General features: G+C 40.6%; 1 protein-coding gene and 1 non-coding gene across 2 annotated transcripts in view; one reads left to right on the top strand and one right to left on the bottom strand.

The window, feature by feature from the left end:
• Positions 1 to 19,911, bottom strand: part of PAPSS2 (3'-phosphoadenosine 5'-phosphosulfate synthase 2) — a 94,882-nt gene that overhangs the window by 57,828 nt on the left and 17,143 nt on the right. The gene's annotated exons all lie outside the window — the stretch shown is intronic.
• Positions 19,515 to 19,586, top strand: TRNAC-ACA (transfer RNA cysteine (anticodon ACA)). Its single transcript has one exon. It is a non-coding gene; the product is annotated as a tRNA-Cys (tRNA).

Genomic DNA, 19,911 nt, shown 5'->3' with positions numbered 1-19,911 from the left:
GGAGATCCAGGTTTGATTCCTGCCCTGGAGAAGGGAATGGGTAACCACTTCAGTATTCTTGCCTGGAGAATCCCATTGACAGAGGAGCCTGACAGGTCTCAAAGAGTTGGACACGACTGAGTGACTAAACACTTCTGCTACTGCTGCCGCTGCTAAGTCGCTTCAGTCATGTCTGACTCTGTGCGACCCCATAGACGGCAGCCCACCAGGCTCCCCTGTCCCTGGGATTCTCCAGGCAAGAACACTGGAGTGGGTTGCCATTTCCTTCTCCAATGCATGAAAGTGAAAAGTCAAAGTGAGGTCGCTCAGTCCTGTCCGACTCTTCGCGACCCCATGGACTGTAGCCCACCAGGCTTCTCCATCCATGGGATTTTCCAGGCAAGAGTACTGGAGTGGGGTGCCATTGCCTTCTCCAAAGCACTTACCACCTGTTATTAGCTAATCACTCATGAGAACCTTTGTGACAGCCTTCAAATTGGACCCCTCACCTCTTTCCTCATCAAGTTATCCTCTCCTTTGCCTCCACAGTAAAATTCTTTTGCTTAAATCCTTTGGCTTCTATGGTAAAGTACATAGGCCTCACTTTGGGCCATGACTTGCTTTTTACCTACTGCCCTCTGTGGCCTTGAACTCCATGAACTCCAGTCACACAAACCCCAGAACAACCATTTTTTTTCCCTGTGCTTCTGCGCTTTCACCCATATTCTCCATGTTTGGAGTGCCCTTTGAGTGCCCGTCTCTCATGTCTGCTTACTCACTCATGAAGGTGTGGCATAAACATTGCTCTGAGGCTTTGACTAATCTCCCCACCCACAGACAGACTTAGCTTCTTCCTCTGACCCCACAGTATCCTGTTTCTACTGATAGCTCATTTCCCAAACTTACTCAAGACTCTGACATAAGACTCAGAGGGTATTTGTTAAAAGCACAGGATTTTTAAAAAACAAATCCCAGGACCCTCTCCAAGAGATTCTGATTCATTTTGTCTGGGTTAGGACCCAGGAACCTGTAGTTTGTTTTTAAAGTGCCTCGGGTGATTTTAATGCTCAGGCATACCTAGGAAACACTAGTGATATTAGAGAACTCATGTTAATTGTGGTCATGGTAGTTTCCCCTTATCTGCGGGGAATACATTCCAAGACCCCCAGCAGATGCCTGAAACAGCACATGATACTGAGCCCTGTATAGACTATGCTTTTTCCTCTTAACAGGCTGCTGTTGCCAAGTCGCTTCAGTCGTGTCCGACTCTGTGTGACCCCAGAGACGGCAGCCCACCAGGCTCCCCCATCCCTGGGATTCTCCAGGCAAGAACACTGGAGTGGGTTGCCATTTCCTTCTCCAATGCATGAAAGTGAAAAGTGAAAGTGAAGTCGTTCAGTCATGCCCGACTCTTCATGACCCCGTGGACTGCAGCCTTCCAGGCTCCTCCATCCATGGGATTTTCCCAGGCAAGAGTACTGGAGTGGAGTGCCAGGCAGGTAGCTTATATACAGCGTGGACATGCTGGACGAAGGAATGATTCATGTCCCATATGGGATGGAACAGGACAATGTGAGATTTCACCATGTTACTCTACAATACTGTAGTCACTCACTTGTATCTGACTCTTTGTGAGCCCATGCACTATAGCCCACCAGGGTCCTCTGTCTATAGAATTTTCCAGGCAAGAATACTGAAGTGGGTTGCCATTTCCTTTTTCAGGGGATTTTCCCAACCTAGGGATTGAACCTGAGTCTCCTGCATTGCAGGCAGATTCTTTATTGTCTGAGCCACCAGGGAAGGCTGTACTCAGAACAGTACACAATTTAAAACTTATAACTTGTTTATTTCTGGGATTTTTCATTTAATATTTTCAGACTATGCTTCACTTCAGGAAACTAAAACTGCAGAAAGGGAAACAGCAGATGAGGGGGGTGGCAAATAAGCAGATTCTTTGCTGCCATGTCCATCTACTTCACTGATTGGGAAGTCAATAGTCTGCTCTACCAGGAACTCGATAGTCTGCTCTGCCCATGGAGAAGTTTAGAATTTACTGAAGGAATGTTTAGTATTTTTATGTAAACTAATTTTTCATTCTCATGATATTTGATAAAATTTGATTCATTATTCAGATTCTATCATGGGCAAAGGTAGAGGGCCAGGGGCTGTGATAGTCTTGGAAGAACATGCATGCCCAGGTGGTAGGATTGGGCAATAAAGATGTCACACATTTTTTCAAAATCTTGGCTGAGTTACAGATTTGGAGGCAGCCAAACCTGCTAGTACTGTCTGATGAAATTAACAACATGAATTAAAACTCACCATGCAGAAAGATGGATGCTCTTGCCCCCACCGCACCTGCCTCCACTGCATTGCCTTAAAGAAACAGATGGTGTAAAGGTTAAGAGCATGGGCTCCACATCAGAGTGACTGGTACTGCATCCTGATTCTTACGGCTCCCAGCTGTGTGTCCTTGAGCAAATTCCTTAAACTCGCCATTCCTTCTTTTGTAGAATAGTTTTCATAACAGTTGTTGCCATAGGGAAGTCATATGAGGATGAAAAAAGGAAATGTACATAAAACAGCACGGGGGCCTGGCCAGTTGTCAAGGCCTCACTAAATGTTAGCTAAAATGAGACAAATAGTTGTTAACTCATGGTAATGAATAATGACAATAATAATAATTAAGGGGATGATGATAGTTAAAATTATGAAGACTGCTTCCCTCTGTTCAGTCTTCCCTGAAACATGTAGTGTAGAAGGAAATCTGACTTCCCGCAACGCTCCTTTATTGTTTAAAGGAGTTAAGCAATATTGTTAAAGGCATTCTCCTTTATTGTCCAGCTGTGAAAGCTCCTTGTACCCTGCTATTTCTAACTCAGCACTGAGCAAACAGTGTGTGGCCATTCCATTTAGGTGCAGAACGAGCAGCTGCGTCTACTAACTAAAGCAGAGACAAAAACAGCACCAGTGCTCACTCCCTCACCTGTCCTAGCAACTTCAGAATTTCTAAAGCTGCATGTGAGCTTCACAAAACACAGCAGGCTATGGTTTGTTTCATGTCTATTTCACAGACAGAAAAACTGAGGTTCAAAGACTTTAAGTGTTTTACCCAAGGTCATACAGCTGGTCGCTTAGGGTCTCAAATCTGTCTTCTTACTCCAAATTGAGTGGTCTTTGGGGATCGTAAAAGCTCAGTTTAGAAATAAGACCATAGCAGGCAAATAAGCTGTCAGAAGTTACCACAGCTTCTTGATAAAGATGTGTTTGGGGCTGACCAACAAAGCACTAAAACACACAAATGCTGCCTAACAGAAGCCTTCCCTGCCCCTACACACACACACACACACACACACACATACCCTAGAGTGTATAGTCTGGACTGTAGACAATGTGTATCTTGCTTATCTCATGACATACTTTCCCAACGCTGAGTCCTTTCTACTTAATCTGGCTCCTAGAGATCACCTGGGCCCTTTCCCAAATCCATTCCTGGGCTCCCTCCTCTGAAGGGAGTCTATTTGTTCTAAAACTACCCAGAAATCACCTTTACTAGCCTGGTTGGACTCCTTGCCTCCTGCCAGCTCTGACCTAGTTCAGCGCCAGGCCAGCTCCCGGGTTTCCTCTCATCTCTCACACTCTACTTTCATATTCTACACACCTGTCAGTCTGAATCCCTGAAGTTCCCCTCAGAGTTTAAGCTGTATTCTGCTCCTGGGCTGATACACAAGCCATTCTCTTTTTTTATTATTTAGTTGTTGAATAAGTAATATCTATATGACTCACAAACCTTAAATATTAATATATAGGTATATACAAAAGATACATGGAAGAGTCTTGCTTTCACTCCCATCACTCATGTGCCCCATCTCCACTTTCCCTACCTCTGCAAACAGGTATCCACTTTTATTAGTTTCTTCTATATCCTGTCGGTTTCTTGAATCTTTTTTTTTTTACTACATCACACCACATGCAGGATCTTATTTCCATGACCAGGGATCAAACCTGCACCCCTTGCAGTGAAAGCTCAAAATCTCAACTGGACCACCAGGAAAGTCCTCCTGTTGGTTTCTGTATGCAAGAAGAAGTAAATTTTAAAATGTGTATATACTATTTGTTTAATCCACTTTTCCACACTATGACACACCTTGCTGGTCTATGTTGGCAAATCTTTCCACATCAATACAGAGAGATTTCTTATTCATTTTATTCCTGGAAATTGTTTTACTGTATGCTGCTGCTGCTGCTAAGTCGCTTCAGTCGTGTCCGACTCTATGCAACCCCATAGATGGCAGCCCACCAGGCTCTGCTGTCCCTGGGATTCTCCAGGCAAGAACACTGGAGTGGGGGTTTTACTGTATGGATATACCGTAATTTATTTAACTAGTTCCCTTTTGACAGACATTTCAAAGGCTTCCAAACTTTTACTACTGCAAACAATGCAACAATTAATTACCTTGATTTCTCACATGTGAACATATGTCTATGAGATTAATTCTTAGAAGTGAGATTACGAGGTCAATTAGTATGGGCATTTTTGATATTGATCCACATAATCAAATTGCTATCAACAGAAGATTTTACCAGTACTTTCACCAGCAATACATGGGAGTTTCAGGTTCCCCATGGCATTGCCACAGAGTGCATTATCAAAACTTTAGGATTTCTTCCAATTTGATAGACAAAGATGGTATTTCAATATGATTTTAGATTTTTTCAATATGATTTTAGCTTGAATTTCTATTATTACGAGTGATTGTAGACCTTTGACTGTGTTTAGGAATTTTTGTATTTTCTTTATTTATTCTTCAAATTTATACCTTTTCTTCATTTTTCTATTGTATTGTTGGTCTTTTGCTCATTGATTTATAGAAGCTCTTTATATATTAGGTAATCTTCCCATTGGTTTTTTGTACTTTGACTTTATAAATCATGTTATTTATAACTTTGTTTATGGTGTTGCTTGTCATACTTTTTTTTTTTTTTTAGTGTAGTTAAATTTCTCAGTCTTTCAATTGGAACTTCAATTTTTCTCCCATTTTACTCTTTGGATGCAATTGGTGCAATGATTGAATGTAAGTATAACTTCAAGCAAGGGAGAAAAACAAAGGGTTGTTTCAGTAATATGCCAGTAGAGTGGCTTTAAATCAGATAATTAAGATTGCATCAAATTCAGATAAGACTATTGTTCAATATCCTGTTCAGTTATCACTTCTTTTTGAAGTAGGATTAAACCTTTATATATTCAGAATCTGGATGGAGCCTAGAGTGCTGCAGTTCATGGGGTTGCAAGGAGTTGGATAAGTCTTAATGACTGACCTGCAACAACAAAGTCATATTATCTTGTTATAGGTGTGAGCTTGTATTCCTACCTAGGTTATGTGTGTCATAAATTCATCATATTCTAGAGTTTATGTTATCCTTTTGATTAATTAAAAAAAAAAATGTTCATTGAGCACCAGCTATATGCCAAAAGCTGTGCTAGGAGCTGTGGGTACAATGGTAAAAGACACACACAAGACCTGCCTAAGGCTACTTCTGAGCTTAACCATCATGCAGAAAGCGCTCAAAAAATATTAATTGATTGAAATTGTGCTGAAACCATATTGAACTGTCTGTGAGTTGCCATATTTGACAAATAAAAATATAGTATGCAATAGTTTGGCTATGGCTGTACTAAAAATTATGTGTTGTTTATCTAAAGTTCAAATTTAACTGGACATCTTGTATTTTATCTACCACACTACTAGCAGTTTACATCTCAGAAAAAAAAGTTCTAGCCTTGCCTTTATTATATACATAAGCCATTTGAACACTGAAGATATTTATCTTTGTGCCTCATTCTTTTTTCAATACTTCATTTAAAAGTTCTCTCTTTATAAAGTATTTCCAAAGGAATGCCCTTCTTCTTTGGTGTCAACCAGGGGGAAAGGATGGCTTAAAAGTCTGGGTTCCAAACTGTTAGCTGCTAAAGACAACTACATTATAGGCGAACAGTTTGTTTTGTCTTAAGAGACTAGAGTTTTACAACCAGTTCTGAAATGTCAGACATAATATTTTTCAAAGTTTAGATAATTTTTTCCAGCAAGACCTAATACCCTATATTAAGAAATAACAGCTTTCCACATTGCCTTAAATTAGTTGTGAGTAGGTTCATTGGCTAAGAAGGTGGTTGAGATGGAATACAGAATCCTGGTGTGGCAAGGGAGTGTGTGGTAGGGCAAGAGGATGACTACATGAAGACACTGGGGAGAAGAGAATGCAGTTTCACAAGTGGAGAAAGACTGAGTTCAGACACACTTAAAGAGCTTTCCCCTCCCCCTCTATCCACCAATCAGTTAAATTACCCTTAAAAAAAAAAAAAAAAAACCCAAAAAACAAAAACCTGCTGCTCTTCTGGCTAGCACAGCTCACAGATTCCACAGTGGAAAGAAGGGTCTGGAAGAAAATGATGAAATTCTACAAAGGATGGACTGCACATTTAACTTTTATTAAAGGCCTTTACAAGTTTTTCTAAAACCTATCTATACATACATGCACAATTAACTTTGTTATTTAAAGACAAAACTTCCATCAAGATTTGAAGGCTGTCAAAATTACCCCTTCCATTCCAGAGTAGGAAACAAAATGAATGAGCTGCATTTCTGGGTGGGATTATCTGTCCCCTACGAGGAGATGCAGGCTTCCTCTGACTCTATCCTGTCATCACAGCAAAGATATAGCAAACTTCTGCATTGTTCTAAGATGGTAGGGAAGAGATGCATGATGGAATTTGGGAGTGAGGAGTCCTGCCTATGCCTCTCATTTCCACCCTATAAACATACTGGATTCCTGATCTCAGGGCTAGAAAATTGGTCTTTTTTTCCAGTGTTAATCTGTAGCCTTCCCTTGAATGTCTCCCAGGAAGCAACAGGAAGAAAAATGTATTTGTGAAATGTTTCTAAAAAAAATAAAACATGAACTGACATTTGTTTCATTACAAATATCCAGAGAAGGCTCAATACAGGGGGGAAAAATCCTCAATATAGAAAAATACAAATAAAACCCCCCAAACAGTCCTCAGGCTTCTTCATATATCATAGAATCAAAACAGTTAAAGCCAGAGATATACAAACAAAATAGATGTGCTAAACTCTCATCTCCAGAGTCGATTTAGCTTTTAAATATATTTTTGAAGTGGGGAGCCCAGCTTGAGTCCACATACGGGATTTATAGGGATTTGGACACATCGGGTGAACTACTGGAACCACCTGGGAGAGCCTTTACTCTAAGCTCAGTAAAGTAGACCCAGGAACAAAGCTTTATTTAGTCTTAGGGGAAGGGATCGGAGAAGGCAATGGCACCCCACTCCAGTACTCCTGCCTGGAAAATCCCATGGATGGAGGAGCCTGGAAGGCTGCAGTCCATGGGGTCACTGAGGGTCGGACACGACTGAGCGACTTCACTTTCACTTTTCACTTTCATGCATTGGAGAAGGAAATGGCAACCCACTCCAGTGTTCTTGCCTGGAGAATCCCAGGGACGGGGGAGCCTGGTGGGCTGCTGTCTATGGGGTCGCACAGAGTCGGACACGACTGAAGCGACTTAGCAGCAGGAGCAGCAGCAGCAGGGGAAGGGATGCGTCCATATGTAGCTTGGTGACAGGGATTTGTCTCCTGCTCCAGGCCTACAGGCACTTCCCAGGTGACACCAGTGATAAAAAATCTGTGCGCTAATGCAGGAGATGAAGATTTGATCCCTGGGTCTGGAAGATCCTCTGGAGTACATCATGGCAACATATTCCTGTATTCTTGCCTGGGAAATCCCATGGAGAGAGGAGGCTGGAGGGCTACAGTCCATGGGGTTGCAAAAAAGACATGATTTAGGGACTAAACACCAACTGGTCCTACAGGTTCACGATCGAATCAGTTTAAAGGACAGAAGAAAGCCAAAAAGCAGATCAAAGAAGCGCTTCACTCAAGAAACAGAATGAGAGGGGAGACAACAGGTCAAGTGACCTGGCCTCAAGGTCTGGCTCGACCACAGAGGCCTATGTAACCTGAGATAAATGAATTCCAAAGCTGCTCAAAGCCTTAGTTTCCCCCTCCCCCAAATGGACAGAATAAAGCACCTACCTCACAAGTTGTTATAAATATTGAAAGACACCCAATTGCCATTCAGCAGCAGCCTGGTAAGTAAATCGTGGCGTTTCACTAAAATGGAACACTACACAACAATGAGAATGAACAATGTACAATGACACACAACAATGAGGAAGGGTCTTGCAAACACAACGCTGAAAGAAATCAGACACCCAAGACGTACATGCTGAGTGATTTCATTTATCTAGAGCTCAAAGACAGGCAAAACAAATAATCTGTAGTGTTCAAAGACAAGGCAGACCTCCTGAGACAGCCGACTCTGCAACTGACATGTCATGCCATGAATCAGACCTGTGATGAGCACAGCTGAGCTGTTGCTTGAGGACTCACACAGAGCATGGCTTACCTTTGCAACTACAACCTGAATGACAAACGATCCACATGCAACTATATTCCCCATGGCTGCTTTCACACAAGTAGACAGAAAAAGACTCTTGCAACAATGATCCAGCTAAGTCAAGGCAAAAATCTAGGTCTGGAGGGGAAAGACTAAGATTTTTTTTTTTTTAACACAGGATTAACTTGATGGGTGGGTTTCAGTCTTCATTGATCATGCATTAAGATCACCCCACAACTCTATTTTGCTGCATTTTTTAGACCATATGAATACAGTATAGCTATAAATGGATTCAAATTGGCTAGGCAGGCAGCATATCAACTGTTACTTTTTTGCTACTATGTAGTACAAGCAAGATGTTTCTGAATAAGTAGAAGTGAAAAGTGGCTCTTAACTGCAGCTGGGTTGCCTAACCCAGTCTTTTTTTTTTTTTCCACTATGGTTTACCACGTGATCTCGAATATACAGTATATTCTATACAGTAGGACCTTGTTGTTTATCCATCCTATCTATACTAGTTCACTGCTAATCCCAAACTCCCAATCCCTCTCCCGTATTCTCTATGCCTGACCATGTCTTTAAACCTTCATGAATCCACACCAAGACAAAATATTTCCAACCAAAGTTCTGCAGGATACACACAGGAACTTTGCACACTAACGCAAATTCACACCACAGAGTTCTGTTTGGTTCCTGTCAGGTGATGGAAACAGAGCAGATGTAAGGCTGAAGGCATTATTCCCTTAGACAGACACAAGACCCACACTGTTGAACTTCCATGCTTCTGGGCCTAGTTTGCATGTAGGAACTACACAATTAGGAATAATCCGCACTACCCTCAGAATCTGTGGAAGAAGCACAAAGTGCGTCTCAGGGCTCAAAAACCTCCTTACCCTCTAACCCCACTCCTTGGATGGATGAGTGAGGCGTCCAGATGCTTTGTCCTCACACTGGGCTCGGTCAATTGGCTCAGCTCAACCTCTCAGCCTGACTGTGTTTTTCCTCTATGCTTCTCCTCCTTCTGACTCACTCAGTTCCCTGCATTTACCTATGTTGCCCAGGCTAAAAGGGAGCCCTGTAGCTACCCCCACTTACACACCCTGCACATCTTCCATAGCAACACTGTCCACATAGCTTCATTTGGGGCAGATGGCTTCATGTTGATGGTGGGACTATTTTTTTTATCATTTCATGCTTGTTTTTCTAGGTATTTTCTTTCTTTTCCCAACATATTTTTTAATGCCATGTTTTATAACTTTTGTCTATTATAAATATTCTGAGTGATTATCGTGTACGTAACTTTCCATCTTAAGGACTTCATCTTAAAACTCCAGTGCAAGAATAGAGAACAACTTTCATTGAGTTAAGGTGGTTTTATAGCCTAGGGAAATCCTCTCAGAATGTAAATTATAAAGATGCCCTGTTTGAATACTAGTTATTAAATCTGCCACAGAAACAAGGGTCTTCTTGGTTCCACTGGGGAAAATCAGCCCCGAGGCTGTTCCAACTGGACTCTGTGTAGTTACCTTACAAGCTGCCCCTCTGTTGATTGGTGCCAGCAAGACTGGGGGTGGGGTGCTAGGTGTTAAGCTTTGCTCTTCTGCAAGACCCACAGGAACAAACTAACTCAGCAAAACTTAAGCAAACACAGAGCTTTTATGGACATAACTATCAAGATGGGAACCTGGGTCAGGTAAGCAAAGTTACAGTTTTGCATTTCCTTTCCTTCCCCACCCCTTGCCTCTGCTCCTTCACTCCCTCCCTTTCTTCCTTCTCTCTGCCCCATCCCCCTCTCTCTTTCCGTTCTTTCTTGTTTAAGACATTTGTTTTACCTGGATAGAAATGTACACTTGAATTTCTTCAAATTGACATGATAAAAACATGATTTAAAAAGCATGAATGTCATTTACAATTTCCAATATTAGACTTTAATTTTGTTTTCTCTGTTATTTACAAAGGTTGCATGCTTTGTGGCAGCCAGAGTATACCCATACTAAGCCTGAATGTAAACATACTAAAGACAACAAATATTTATTCAGCTTAGATTGGTTGATTAGAACCTTGAGGATAAGATTTCATGGCAAATAATTCATTTGGGTGCAGCAATGCAGTGGACTGATGAGTGGTGCTGGATATCATATTATCTATGGTCAGGAAAAGTAGAGCCAATCCACCTCATTGGAGGCACTAGAAAAATCTGGTAGTTTGTTGAATGGGGATGAAGGACTACTCAATTTCTCATCTAAACTAGATTCATTTGCGAGTTCAATCTGTAATGTAAATAAGGCACTAGCCATAAATGATGAAGTCTGGCCCCATTAACATTTCACAAACTGCAGTCTTCAGCTTGTCCCTTGGGATACTATGTCGTCTGTGGGAATAAAAAAGTGGGCATTGGCCAAATAAACTTGGAAAACACTAAACAGGTTCACCAAAAATATGAGCTTGAATTTGCGATATAGCTTAACTACCTTTCTAGTAAAATGAGGGGAAAAAACTTATAAGATTTGTTTTATCTTAGTTTTTTAAACAGTTCAGCTTCATTTTGCCTTTTGGAATATATAATGCTGCATATGTACGCTGTATAAACAAATCCTTGAAAAGGATGTCTTTTTGTAATGTGAAAAGTCCCTTATCTTGTTTATTCTATTGCAAAAAGAGATTGAGTTGCTATGTTAAGAATTTTGTGTATTATTTTTTTAAAGCTATCCCCTGGAAGGAATGAGGGAGGAGAAGGGGAGGAAAGGAGAGGGAACCCATCAGCAAGTGTTCTGACCCTCTTCATTCTCACCTGACACCTCACAAGCACAGCTACTGGGTAATTGTGCAGGTCTAATAAAATGAACAACTTTCATTCCATGAAGCCACATGATCCCATGTGCCTGGAGAATAGGTTCCTACTGTTTGAACACCTTCAGTGAAGGTGATGGAGAAGGAAATGGCAACCCGCTCCAGTGTTCCTGCCTGGAGAATCCCAGGGATGGGGGAGCCTGTAGGGCTGCTGTCTATGGGGTCGCACAGAGTCGGCACGACTGAAGTGACTTAGCAGCAGCAGCAGCAGCAGCAGCAGTGAAGGTGATGGGGTTAGGCTGCAGGTTCATTACTCCGGGAGCTCTCCATTCCATTGGTGTTTGGGAGGCAATTCTACCTCCAGGAAATCCCTTTGACTCTCAATGACCAATTTCCCTATGTTTGGCCTCAGGAGTCTTACTGTGTTTAGTAAGTGAGTGAAGTTCACTCAGTCGTGTCCAACTCTTTGCGAACCCGTGGACTAAACAGTCCATGGAATTCTCCAGGCTAGAATACTGGAGTGGGTAGTCTTTCCCTTCTCCAGGGGATCTTCCCAACCCAGAGATCGAACCCAGGTCTCCCACACTGCAGGTGGATTCTTTAGTAAGGGGTAAGCCTTACTGGGCTTCCCTGGTGGCTCAGATGATCAAGAATCTGTCTACAATGCAGGAAACCCATGTTTGATCCCTCGACGGGGAAGATCTGCTGGAGAAGGAAATGGCTACCCTCTAGTATTCTTGACTGGGAAATCCCAGGGACAGAGGAGCCTGGCAGACTACAGTCCATGGGGTCTCAAAGAGTTGGACATGACTGAGCAACTAACACAAAAGCCTTAATATCTGTTAAAGATAGCCTTATGATTTAAAGAATACTTTCTTTCTGCTTTTGTCTGTGATCTTCACAATTCTATGAAGTATAAGCCTGACTTGATCTGAGTGCTCCTTCTCTACATCATTTTTTATTAATGGATACAGTGGTCCCTTGCATATCCATTCTGTAGATGGATATAGTCTATCCTTTGAAGCTATGATTTATTTTATCACAGGATACTAAAATGAGGCATGTTTAATGACTTCTCTGAATACAACCAATTATTCTTATCTTTCTTTTTAAGGCAGAGCTTCGCTGCCCTGTAGTTTAGCCTATTTGTTTATAATATCCTCCAAAAATGCTACAGTCTGTATGGTTAAATGTCAGATATTTCCTTTTCCTTTAAGTCTAATACTCCTTATGCCATTCTCCTGTCTTTTTTTTTCTTCCTATTTTCTTTTAATTAGTCAAATTATCCTTGAAAACGATACAGATTATCTGACCCAGAATCATGTCTTTCCTTCAAAAGCCTACTTGTGTTTGCCAATTACCTAACTATGCTTTAAAATTCTTCATGTTAAAGGGAACCTTCCTACACTGTCGGTGAGAATGTAACTCGGTATAGCCAAGTGGAAACAACACTGTGGAAAGTATTGGAACTGTGGAAAGCAATAAGGAGGTTCCTCATAAAACTAAAATTAGAATTACCATATGATCCAGCAATCCCACTCTTGGGCTCATATCAGAACAAAACTATAATTCAAAAAGATACATGTATTCCTATGTTCATAGCAGCACTAGTCGCAATAGCCAAGACATGCAAACAACCTAAATATCCATCAACAGATGAGCGGATAAAGAAGATGTGGTACATTTATACGATAGAGTGCTAATCACCCATAAGAAAAAGAACAAAATAATACCATTTGAAGCAACATGGACGCACCTAGAAATGATCATACTAAGTCAAGTAAGTCAGAAAGAGAAAGACAGATACCATATGCCATCACTTATATGTGGAATCTAAAATATGACACAAGTGAACTTATCTATGAAACAGAGACAGAATCACAAACAGAGAGAACAGAGTGGTGGTTGCCAAGGGGAGGGCATTAGGGAAAGGATGGAGAGGGAGGTTGGGGTCAGCTGAGGCAAGCTTTAACATATAGAATGGATACACAACAAGGTCCTGCTGTATAACACAGAGAGCTATATTCAATATCCTATGATAAACCATAATGGAAAACAATATAAAAGAATATATATAGTGTAACTGAATCACTTTTCTGTACAGGAGTAATTAACACAGCTTTGTAGATCAAGTATAATTCAATTTAAAAAACCATCATGTTCATTTTTTATAATAGCCACAACTGGAAACAGCCCAGCTGTCCATCACCTGGTGACAAGATAAACAAAATGTGACATATCCATGCAATGGAATACTATGCAGCCATAAAAAAGAATGAAGTAATGATGTCAGGGTAGAAACAGCAGTGACTGCAAATGGGCACAGGGGATCTTTTGGGTGTGATGAAAATGTTCCAAAATTGGATTGTGGTGAGGGTTGCACAATTCTGTAAATCTACTCAGAATCTTTGCCTTGTATACTTATTTAATAAATTATATGAATTTTATGATATGTAAATTTATTTCAGTAAAGATGTTTTTAATCACGGTCCTTCAGATCTTTATTCTTTGGTAAAAACCTGGATTTGGCACATCTCGTCCTCTCATTCAGAATCTCTTCAAATTCTTATAGTGATTCCAAAATGCACAATTTTTATCTATGACTTAAGACTGTACATAGGAATTCATTTTGACTTTAACACTTACTCTAAGTATAAAAAGCATATCTTATTTGGTAATTTTTTATTTTGATGAGACTGTGGTAAGCATGGTTTCAAGAACTTTGAAGCCAGGCCTGAGTTGTATAATGTTCATGAAAGCTGTAGTTGAGGCCCTAAGAAATATGTGAGTAAAGAAACTGTGGTGTATTCACACGATGGGATATTATTATTATACAGCAGGGTTTTACAACCTCAGCACTACTGGCGTTTGGGCTTTTGCTGCGGGAGGGCTGTCTTGCGCATTATAAGATGGTTAGCAGTAACTTCCCTCCTTCCCTGGTTGTAACCTCGAGAAAATGTCTCCAAACAATGCCAAATATCCCGAGGAGAAAATCACCCCGACTGAGAATGACTGCTATGCAGCAATAAGGATGAACAAATTCCAACCCCACACAAACAGGACAGCGATATGGAGGACTCTCAGAAACATAACTTGGGGCAAAAGAAGCCATATACAGAGTGTATGGTATACCATTCTACTTGTACTCTATTTTGTACAAGTACAAATAATCAGATGATTACCTGTGGAGGAAGAGTTAGCAATTGAAAGGGGCTTCTGGGATTTGGATAGTATTCTGTTTCTTAATCCAGGTGCTGGATTAAGATACACAAGTATATTCACTTTATGAAAACTTATCGGGCAGAACACTTAAGATTTATATATTTTCATATACATATACTATACTTCAATAAAAAGTTTAAAAATATGGGCCACTGCTGTGGCTGCTGCAAAAAAGAGGGCATTCAAGGTGACTGAGAAGGGGCCCAGCACCTTTCTAACAGGACGCTAATTCATCCCTTCACAGACCCACCATCCGTGACCCCTCTGGGCCCACCCTGACCTCTAAGACACAAGTCCAGTGTGTTCCGCAGATGAATGAAAGCTTGTTCCTGGGCTACTTTGTTATCCAGGTGCCAAAGCCAAGAAAGTCTCTCCCTCCTCATCACCCATTTTCAATTCATACTTTGCAAAGGAAAGGCCTAAAACTGATTTCAGTGTGAAATTGAGCTAAATGAAGCCAAATAAAGGAAGCACTTTCTTTAGCATTCACTCCAGTGCTAAAGAAAATAATGGGTCTAATCCCCCAAACTGAGAGTACTACCAATGCCCAAAGTGGCAGCTCCTGTCATCTGTTGCCGTGGGGAGAAGCAGCTGGGATTCATGCACGCTCTTACTCTTGGTTGGGGCTCCTCCTGACCAGTAACTTACCCTTAGAGTAGGGGACCAGGTGCAGAGTGCAGTTTGTGGCCATTGCATTCTTTGATCGAGGTAGTTAAATGACACCAGATCTGGGCCTAGTAATGTGACCAATGACTAACGAGTTCACACTCCACACAATTTATTTGAGAGGCTCAAATGATCAAGAGTTACTTTTAGTCTTCAAACCTCATATATGGGAACTTCCCTGGTGGTCCAGTGGTTAAGACTTAATGGCACAGGTTCCATTCCTGGTTAAGGAACTAATATTCTGCATGCCACACCGAGTGGCCAAATGTATGTGTATATATATACATTTATAAAATATATAAAATATCTAACCCCCCCAAAAAGCCCATAAATGTATATGAATGCACAATATTACAAATAAATAAGAGATTCAGATAATTCTCCATTGTTCTCTTGTGTCTCTGCCCATCTTTTGCTGTGCAGAGTGTTAATTGCTTTTTATTTCAGATTATCTTTTCAATGATGTTTGTATAGTGAATAGTCTTGGTTGAGAGAGATAACATCCCCTCCAAGAACAAAGGGCGAGTGTTGTGTGTGTGTGTGCTCAGTCATTCCAACTCTTTGCGGCCCATGGACTGTAGCCAGCGAGGCTCCCCTGTCCATGATCTCATGGCAAGAATACTGGAGTGGGTTGCCACTTCCTACTTCAGGGGATCTTCCCAACCCAGGGATTGAACTGAAGTTCTTGTGTCTCCGGCATCAGCAGGCATATTCTTTACCACTGAGCCACCAAGGAAGCCCAGCCTCCTTACTGCCCATCATAAAAAAGATTCAGGTTCCCTTCACTTACAGTTTCTTTCCTGTAATACAACTCACTGCTTGTGCAGGTATCCATCTAGATGCATGCCCCTTTTGGGAGATGGGGGCAAGAGAAACCAACACAAAAGCTGATGTTCATGATTGCTGTGCTGTAAGTAATAAAGCCTTTTGTCTCTGACTCAGGAGCTGTTTTCTGCCACTATCCATGAAATTATGGCAAGGTAAGTAGACTGCAAGTGGGATAAAATCACAGACCCTTCACAGTTCCTGACTATATATACATTATCTAGAAAGATAGATAAATACAGCTTTCTCCTTTTGAAAAGTAAATTTCCTACCCAGACACTCAGTTATCTTTGCTGAAGGCAATAATACTATTAATTTACTATGTATCCTTCCAGGGATATTCTATGTGCTTATAACTATATAGGTATTTTTTCCTTTTTCTCCCAAATATAACCAGACACTCTTTTGTATCAGGCCCTTTTTACTTAGTAAAATGCTTGGAAATATTTCCAGATTGGTATAATTCAGGGATACCTCATTCTTTTTAAACAGCGGCAAATTAATTTGTACTATGTATATATTGTAGTAATAACAGAAGAGTACATAGTATGTACTTAAACAATCCTCCTATTGATTGATATTTAGGCTATTTCCAACCCTTTATTTGGAGAAGGCAATGGCACCCCACTCCAGTACTCTTGCCTGGAAAATCCCATGGGCGGAGGAGCCTGGTAGGCTGCAGTCCATGGGGTGGCAAAGAGTCGGACACGACTGAGCAACTTCACTTTCACTTTTGACTTTCACGCATTGGAGAAGGAAATGGCAACCCACTCCAGTGTTCTTGCCTGGAGAATCCCGGGACGGGGGAGCCTGGTGGGCTGCCATCTATGGGGTCGCACAGAGTCAGACACGACTGAAGCGACTTAGTAGCAGCAGCAGCAGCAGCAGCAATGTATAAGAATGTTTTTTTTCTCTCACACATTTGCCAATATAACATGTTAAGTTTTTACCTGTGCCAGTCTGATAGGTGAAAAATTCAATCTCATACTTTTAATTTGTATTTCTTATTATAATAAATGAGACTCAGCATCTTATCACATATTTAAGAATCATTTGCATTTCCCCTTCTGTGAACTTCATATTCTTTTCCCACAATTTTTTCCTTATTAGATTGTTGATAATTTAAAATATTGAATTGTAGGAATGCTGTATATTTTGAAAAACAGAACTATGTCTTCTCTGAGTTATAAAATTTCCCACAGGTTGTTGTTTGTCTTTTGATTTTATTTTAATTAAAAAAAAATTTTGTATGTGTATTTGTGTGTGTGGTATCTGAATTTGTGTCACACTTAGAAACATCTTCCCAGCTGAGATCATAAGATTCATATTTTTTTCTTGTAGCTTTTTGGTTTTATTTTTTATGCTTAAACCTTTGCTCCATCAAGTCTTTTCAAAATTAATTCATTAAAATGCTTATCTATATTCGTAAGGCTAAGCATAGCATTTATTTTTTTTTAATTTATTTTAATTTTTTTTAATATAAATGTATTTATTTTAATTGGAGGCTTATTACTTTACAATATTGTATTAGTTTTGCCATACATCCATGGGTGTACACGTGTTCCCCATCCTGAACTCCCCTCACACCTCCCTCCCCATACCATCCCTCTGGGTCAAAAAAAAGACTGTTTTCTCATCTCTGTGATCACATTTTTAAAACGCTCATCCTTTGGCAGGTACAGATCTAGAATCAGCCCTAGATATGGACTGGTTCAAAGTGCAATCCTCATGCATGTGTATAACATAAACCTTATACACTGCATAGATAATGTTGTCCCATAAACAGATAGCAGATAGCTCTCCCAGAGTAACTTGATAAAGGGATTATACTCTACAAAACTTTGAAATTATATTGCCTGCAAAAATGAAGATGATCTAGAAGGGAAACACGGCTCTTTCTTGGGGAGGCAATTCTCCATGCTGATTCTACACAGGGATGGTGAGAGGGCTTAGTGTAGAATTCCCTTTTCTTCTCTATCCTGGTTACTAGAGGCCAAGCCAGTTAATCTATGTCATTTTTGATTCTAAGATATTCTGACCTGCTATAGGTGAAGTTTATTTTCTGTTCTGATAGTTTTAAAGAGAATTATAGGAAAAGGAGAATTTGAATTTTGTTATGTTTAATATATATGGACACATTGTTTTCAAAATTGTTGTTCAGTTGCTAAGCTGTGTCCAACTCTTTGTACCCGCATGGACTGCAGCACGCCAGGCTGCCCTGTCCCTCACTATCTCCTGGAGTTTGCTCAAACTCAGTTGGTAATGCCATCCAACCATCTAATCCTCTGTCACCCTCTTCTGCTGCCCTCAATCTTTCCCAGTATCAGGGTCTTTTTCAAAATAGTTATAACCAAACTCATTTCAAAATGAGACAGAAGGAAAAAGAAGGTAAATGGAAGCTCCTGTCATAAAGAAACCAACTGTAGATCAGAAAACCTGCCATTGATTGAAGAATTGTCATTAGCAGGGGAAGGGATAAATTAAGAATTTGGGATTAAAATATATACTTCCTCTATGGCTCAGCGGGTAAAGAATTCACGTATGATGCAGGAGACCCAGGAGATATGGGTTCAATCCCTGGGTCAAGAAGATCCCTTGGAGGAGGAAATGGCAACTCACTCCAGTAATCTTTCCTGGACAATCCCATGGACAGAGAATCCTGGTGGGCTACAGTCCATGGGGTCGCAAAGAGTCAAACATGACTCAGTGATAGTATTAGAATATATACACTGCCATATATAAAATAAATAACCAACAAGAACCTACTGTATAGCACAGGGAACTATACTCAATATTTTGTAGTAATCTATATGGGAAAAGAACCTAAAAAAGAATATATATATATATGCTTCCCTGGTGGCTCTCTCTCTCTCTCTCTCTCCCCTCCACTGTGTATATATATATATATATATATATATATATAAAACTGAATCACTTTGCTGCACACTTGAAACTAACACATTGTCAATCAACTATACTGCAATAAAAAATAAATTAGAAAAAAAGAATTGCACTAGCTTGAGTCATATAATCTTTTTAAACCTATTATCTATATTAAATCTGTTTTTTTCCCCTCTCATTTACTGCATTAAGAATGAATAATCTCTGTGAAGATGTGTTATATAAAGCAAAGCATTATTAATTTTTAAGCTCAATGAGATATATGCTGCTGCTGCTGCTAAGTCGCTTCACTTGTGTCCGACTCTGTGCGACCCCATAGACCGCCATCCCTTGGATTCTCCAGGCAAGAACACTGGAGTGGGTTGCCATTTCCTTCTCCAATGCATGAAAGTGAAAAGTGAAAGTGAAGTTGCTCAGTTGTGTCCGACTCTTCGCGACCCCAGGGCCTGCAGCTTACCAGGCTCCTCCGTCCATGGGATTTTCCAGGCAAGAGTGCTGGAGTGGGGTGCCATTGCCTTCTCCAAGATATATAAAGTTGATCAAAATCCTTGATCAGACAAAACAAGGCAAGAAGTTTATTAGTGTGGGTGAAAAAGTCAGAATGGTTATAAATTAATTTGATTCATTTTAGTAAGTTGATTCATTTAGTAACTTCCCTGGTGGCTCAGATGGTAAAGCATCTGCTTACAATGCAGGAGACCCAGGTTCAATCCCTGGGTAGGGAAGACCTCCTGGAGAAGGAAATGGCAACCCACTCTAGTACTCTTGCCTGGAAAATCCCATGGATGGAGGAGCCTGGTGGGCTACAGTCCATGGGGTTGCCAAGAGTCGGACACGACTGAGTGACTTCACTTTCTTTCTTTAGTAAGTTCAGATGATAGGCATGAAATATATAAATGAACAGCATTTCTGCTGATGAGGTCCTTATATGTATATCCCAGAAATGTTGGATTTATGCTGGCAAATCACATGGAAAGGCAGGCTTATTTTTGGAGAGTTCTTCCAACATGGATCTTTAATATTCAAAGCCATCAAATGTGACAAGGGACT

The sequence above is a fragment of the Bubalus kerabau genome, chromosome 22 (genome assembly GCF_029407905.1).
Source record: "Bubalus kerabau isolate K-KA32 ecotype Philippines breed swamp buffalo chromosome 22, PCC_UOA_SB_1v2, whole genome shotgun sequence".
NCBI lineage: Eukaryota > Metazoa > Chordata > Mammalia > Artiodactyla > Bovidae > Bubalus > Bubalus kerabau.
The sequence above is the reverse complement of the archived record's forward strand: the minus strand, read 5'-3'. Positions and strand labels throughout refer to the sequence as shown.